We start from the raw sequence: 7,022 nt of genomic DNA, 5'->3' as shown, positions 1-7,022 counted from the left end.
ATATCTCTTTGCATTAAACTGCAATTTATCACATGATATAAAACAATAGGCGATCGTATTCAGTAAAATGGAGATGTATTCACAATTTGTTTCTGCGGGGTATGCAACAACATAATTTCTGGCCTTTTCAGATCAAACCACCGAAGATGAATCATAACAGCCCCACACCATGAACGCGAGTTTCTAGTGAACAGTTTGATTTACACAGTGAAGTCTCTCGGCAGCAGTTGCTCCTTTTCTGGACACTGGAGTCTGATTTGCACTTTCGAAACTACAGAATACGGTGTTAAATGCACTAGTATAAATCCTGATGATCATCTGAGCAGCTTGGGATCTGTACCCGTCATCCCACAAGCCTGTTGGAAGATGAATTTCCTCATTTGGCTCCCTCTGTTCAGGAGAGTGGGCCTTTGTTCCTGGGGCTCCAAGGCAGCCGAAATCCAGGTAGACCTGACCACTCACCTAACTTTTCTAGTATTCTTTCCCCAGAGCACACAAGAGCACTGAGCCTCAGACGCAGCCAGCTAGTCTATCACCAAACCATTTTCCTGTTTGTGTTGCTTTTAATTTGGAAATGGTGAGGGCAACATACCCCCGTGAATTTGATCCTTTTCTCAACTCCCAATTTCTTCTGTATTGTGTTCTTACCCTTCCAAAACATGGGGGACAGCAGATGGTAGGGTGACTTCTAGCTGGTAGATGTTTTTTCTTAAAGTATGTCCTTTTCACAGGAAGTCTGGGACCCTGAAGGTTGATAACATTTTCACATGATTTTAAACAAATTCCCAAAACAGATGAAAAAAAAAAAAAACTTTTTTGGCTTTAATTGATCTCTTTTGGGTCATAGTTATTTTCAGCACACAAAGGTAATTAATCGTGAGAGTACCTCATGTACATTAGCAAATAATGTGTCCTATTATCATATGACATAAAAGAGAAATAAAACACCCTTCTTACAACTGATTTGAAGGGTTTCTGCTCCAGTCATGTTTTGTGAGCCTTTTCAGATTGGCAGTGATGGCTTTTCTTGGCATTCTGCAAACTAACCCACTATGCCAGGTGCTGTTGTATCAATACTGTGTTTGCCACACCACACAGCCTTGGAGCACATGAGGGTTGATAATGTAGTCTTCAAACTTGACCTAGAATGACGTCAGTATCAGTACCCTCGCCAAACCTCGCTAGTCCTCTGCAGGTAGAGCATCCGGACTTAAACATTCTCCGTTTTCTTCTTCTGCATTGTAAGAGCTTTTCCCTCCGTGCTGAACTTTTCCATCTTCCTGCTTGCCTCAAAATTTTGCTCAAGAAATAAGTCTTTACTCCTGGTGATTAATTCCATCTTTTCTTGCTGCCTGAGGCCACTTTTCTTTATCAGTTACCCGCTCTTGTCCTTGCAATGGGCCCTTTGTAGTATGCCTGGAGAGGACACGCTAGTGTAGTTTGGAGGAAAGAATTGCTTCACGTGTCATTGCTACTTTGCTCCACTTGGGTGTGGGTTCCCCTTCCTGTTTCTATACATTTCCTGATTTTCACTCTCCTCCTTCCATGCATGTAATCTGTTCATTACCTGTCACCTTGTGTCATCTATCTTTATAAAGAAGCCAACCAAATATAGAGGAGGGATGAACTCTGGTTTATTCCGAGCTATATCCCAGGACCCACTACAGATCCTAACATATGTTGTGGACTCAAAAAATTATGGATCGCACAGTATTATCAAATCTTAGTAGTGCTTTTTAAAGTCAACTGCATTTTCTCAGACATTCAAGAACCTGCAGATATAGTCTGGCATGATGGTACAGATGTGGGGGTGCTGCATTGTGGCTAGCATGAGCTACACAGAAAGACCCAGCCTTACTCTAAACTGAAGACCCAGTGCTGATGACGACCCCTCTCTCAGGAGACCCTCAGCACACTTGTTACCCTCAGTGTTTAATCTCTTTGCCTACGTCTTACTCTTCCAACCTTTACAACCTCCCCACCTTCACCACAGCATTTTCCCATTTTTTTATTAGATACTTTCTTTATTTACATTTCAAATGCTATCCCGAAAGTTCCCTATACCTTCCTCCCACCCCTGCTCCCCTACCCACCCACGCCCACTTCTTGGCCCTGGCCTTCCCCTGTCCTGGGTCATATAAAGTTTGCAAGACCAAAGGGCCTCTCTTCCCAATGATGGCCGACTAGGCCATTTTCTGCTACATATGCAGCTAAAGATACAAGCTCTGGGGGCACTGGTCAGTTCATATTGTTGTTCCACCTATAGGGTTGCAGCCCCCTTCAGCTCCTTGGGTACTTTCTCTAGCTCCTCCACTGGGGGCCCTGTGTTCCATCCAATAGCTGACTGTGAGCATCCACTTCTGTGTTTGCCAGGCACTTCACCACAGCATTTTTGTCCAGAACGTTGTATTAGACTCTGAAAACCTCTGATCCAAATTCGGACTGGGCAGTATTAGGAGACTAATCTCAGCTGTTCAAAGATCCTGAGCAAAATATACCATTTGTATTGTTTAAAGTCTAAAGTCTTTACGTTGCCATAACCTGCATCCTAGCATCTCTAGGCATCCCTCCAAAATTACCTGGAGCCAGGCTTCTTACTTGCTGATACCAGAAGCATATTCTCCTTCCTTTGCCCTACCTAGCCTGCTCCCTAATTTAGTCTGTCTAAATAGTATCCATGATTTAATATTCAATCCAGGTTTCCACTTATTTATGCATTAAGACCAACAAAGAATTCCAAGGTATCTTGGCATCCGTTTGAACCATTATTTTGAAATATGAACAGGTATTTAATTAACTTATTTCGTTTGATTAGTTTTAGGTAGTTTTATAAGACATTCCCATGTCAAAACTGGAGGAATAAAAAAGTGTATTACAACACTGGTCTCTTTCCCAATCCTGTCAACCAACCAGGTGGCTTGCTAGAAACAGGCAGTGCCATAGCTTCTTTATATATATCTTTGCGAAGATGGTCCATTAGAAACAAATAACAATTAGGGCTTTCTAGTTTGCTTAGGACTTTGTACCAAACATTTCTCTCCTCTATAGCCATTTAATATTTTACTTACGATTTCTCATTTAAAAACTCCATATGCCTCGTATTCTTTATAGAATGTCACACAAATGTTTGCTGATGGAATGTACAGTTGTTTCAAGTTTGGAACAAACTGTTCAGTGATGAGACAGAATCTCCACTACCTTCATCCTCAAGCAAGAAGGATAAAATGAACACACAGCAGGTTTTCCAAACACTTCCTGTGTATGACCATTAAAGGGAAATTAAGGCATGACAAACCACATATGCAGATGTGCATTGTTCTTTCCCTATACTTTAATTTGTTCCAGACCCAAGTGCATATTACTAGGTTTCCTTTGCTTCTGATACATATGCTGATATAAAGATTAACAAAGTCACTGATTTGTAATGGATGATTCTGGTTCATTTAAGAAATCACCCCCTCCTGGAGCAGTCCAAGTTCTCCAAAAGTATGTTTGCATTGAAATTTTTCTCATAATTACGTGCATCTCCGTTTCATTTAGACATATTAGAAATGACATGACAGGCCACCCACCTTGTCACTGCTTGGTAAATGTCTTCCAGTCCTATGATTATTTTAAGAGTATGGATCACACTATGAAATAATAAGAACCCAGGATAATTTTTTCTTACAAAAATAATATTAAACTGTTAAGCCTTGGAAGAAAGTACATTTCACTCATGATTGAACAATGTGTTTAGTAATTCTAATTTAAAATAGTATATGATACTGTCCATGTTCAGTGTCAAGTTGTTTGTTTGGTTAATGGAGAACCCAGCTAGGTAAGCCAGAGTCCCTCAGAATCTAAACTTTAGCTATCTAAATCACTGCTTTGAATTTACCAAACTAACTGACAGGGACAGCTTTTCCTTTTTCCTTCTTCACACTGTGCAGTCAAAATCCAGAATGCACGCTGGATTTAAGTCCCTTAAATTAGAATTTTTTTTTTTACTGCTAATCTTGTTATTTAAGTTCATGTACAAAATTTAAATAGTGATTACAAAGGCCTAAATTTTTCTTAGAAATTAAACATATTTGATGGAAACTAATTGTTTTAAAGATTTATTTACTTATTATATGTAAGTACACCGTGGCTGTTTTCAGACACACCTGAAGAGGGCGTCAGATCTCATTACAGATGACTATGAGCCACCATGTGGTTGCTGGGATTTGAACTCAGGACTTTCAGAAGAGCAGTCAGTGCTCTTAACAGATAAGCCATCTCTCTAGCCCGGAAACTAATTTTTAAAACATTGTTCTAAATTACTTTTAGAAACTTGAAAATATTTTTTTCTCATAATTTTGGAAAATACTAGTATTTTGAGTTTAAACTTTGGTAGCTCATTATATCACAATTTCAGTTTATGTTGAAGTTCCAACTCATGTTATTTTTCTTGGTGACCACTTTCTTTTCAATAAACATGCACAGAAATGACTTTCAAAAGTTTGTTTTTTATTCTGTGGGCCTTTAACTCAGAGACTCTCATAAGTATAAAGTTCGGCATTATAAAATATTGTCTTGAGGAGCTGGAGAGATATGTGGGCAGTTAAGAGCACTTATTAGTCTTATATTGGACCAAGTTTCAGTTCTTAACAGCCACATGGGGGCTCACAATCTCCTGTAACTCCAATTCCGGGGAATCTACACCCTCTTCTGGATTCCTGGTGCAGTAGGCACCCATGAGGTGCATGTGAACACATGTATGCCTGCAAAATAGTCATATAGAATAAATACTTTCAGCCACCAGATTTATGCGAATATGAATGACAAATGAATTGATAACTTTGATTTGATGAACATATCTTTCATTTTCAGTTTTTAATGCATTAGGTATGTATTGTCCTAATGGTGTGAATATTTACCAACAAAGCATTAAGTATTTTCCTTCACAGTTAAACCTGTTTCCTCCAGGGACATCTCTAGACTTTGGTAGCATAGGTTGGCAGTACTTTGTCTTGATTGGCATGATATGTAGCCGGGACATGTATATTTCCGAATAATAATGCGTTCCTGGTTAAGAGCAGCTCATTGCTAAGTACGTCAGCCACTCAGATGGAGATGGTAGTTGTCAAGCACACCAGTTGTAAGTAAGGGTAACTGAAGGGGCAGAGATCCGCTCTTTCCCCTACTATTTCTGTATCACATCGAGATTATAAAAAGAGACAAGAAAAGCTACAGAGCAACTTGAACAGGCCCAATTTTCAACCGAGAAGATGGTTTTTAGGCTATTTCCATCAGCGAGAAACAAAAAAAAAAAAAAAAAGGAAATTATTTTCTGCAGATAAACTTCCTCCTTAGCAAACGTTTAAGACTGTTTCCCTTCTGATTTTTACAATTCAGCAGAAGTACAAAGATGTTTATTCTCCGAGGGTTTGTTCCCCCCAGTGCACCAGCTTGTGCTAATCCTCTCCAGCCTCAGTTCCTTTGCTTGGTGGCCATCTGGCGTGCTGCCTTTGATTTTATGAATAAGGTCTCCGATTGTTTCTGCAGCTGTTATCTTTGCAGCCTGACCTGCTCCAAATGGGGATAAGGGGGGGGGGGGATATCTCCACAACTTGCACCACATTCTGCTCCTGTGGCTCTCTTTCCAGACCTCTCATTGTGATTTTCCTAGTGTACATTCCTCAACACAGATGGTGACACAGCTAGACCTTAGTTTAAGGAACACATAAAAGTGAGCTTTTCTCAGGAACCATTGTTTATAACTATACTTATGAACCACGGATGGGATCCACTCAGTCTCTGCATCTCCTACATGTTGTTTTCGTCAGTGGTCCTGAAAGATGCTTCCCACTATGCAATCTGTACCTCTAATGGGTTGTTTCTAATATCTTCAGTAAGGTGAATGTGTGACATAGTTATTTCAAATAAAATAGTAATTTTCAAGCTGTGCCCCTAGGACCCCAGAAGAGGAGATGGGGGGTGCAGGGGGCAATGGACAGCTATGGGTCCCATTTTCAAGTGCTGAGGTAGAAGGGTCTCATGTCTGAGGCCAGTTTGAGAAATGCAGCAAGGCTATGTGAAGATGGTGGGAGGGTTGGGATGTTTCAGTACCCCGTTTTAGAGAATAACAGAATTCACTTATGTGAGGAGTAGAACCATCATTAAAAGTGTCCCTGCCCCGAAAATAGCTCACCTTGTAGTGAAATTGCTTAAAATGCTAGCTTCTCGTCCTATGTTTAAACGGCACACAAAACATCCCTTTTAGGGAAGCAATAGAAGGTTGAACCAGAGGGTACATTAAATCACCCAATAGTTCCTCTGTGGGAATAAAGTACATCTGCTTGCTCTTGGGGCCTAGTCGGGTCTTGAGAAGGCCTGGGAAGATCTGGCATGGAATGACAGTAACACAGGGGTTATCGCCTCAGGAAACTCTAAGGTGTTCTGGGCCCACTAAGCTAGGTATAGGGGGGAGGGGGCTAAAGAAGAGACGGGAAGGACAGCAACAGGAAATGCAGGCTCTTGTAGGCTGGGAGAGCTGAGGAAAGATATTTAGCAAGGGGAGGGGATAGGTTGGGACAGGTTTTGGGGGCACTCTCTTTATTCACCTCTACTGCTAGTCAGCGGAATTCCTACTTTTTTTTTTTCACTTTTTTTTATTAGTTATTTTCGTTATTTACATTTCAAATGCTATCCCGAAAGTTCCCTATACCCTCCGCCCCCCCCCGCCCCCGCCCTGCTCCCCTACCCACACACTTCCACTTCTTGGTCCTGGCATTCCCCTCTACTGGGGCATATAAAGTTTGAAAGACCAAGGCAGGGAATTCCTACTTTTCAAGCAACACAAGTCTTTCATTTCTATGTGAACCTTCTATTCTTCTAACATAACAGCAATTAAAATGGGTTTTCCCACCGGGCTGGTGGTGGCGCACACCTTTAATCCCAACTTGGGAGGCAGAGGCAGGCAGATTTCTGAGTTTGAGGTCTGCTTGGTCCACAAAGTGAGTTCCAGGACAGCCAGGGCTATACAGAGAAACCCTGAC

The sequence above is a fragment of the Mus pahari genome, chromosome 19, assembly GCF_900095145.1.
Source record: "Mus pahari chromosome 19, PAHARI_EIJ_v1.1, whole genome shotgun sequence".
Lineage (NCBI taxonomy): Eukaryota > Metazoa > Chordata > Mammalia > Rodentia > Muridae > Mus > Mus pahari.
Note: the sequence above shows the minus strand (reverse complement) of the source record.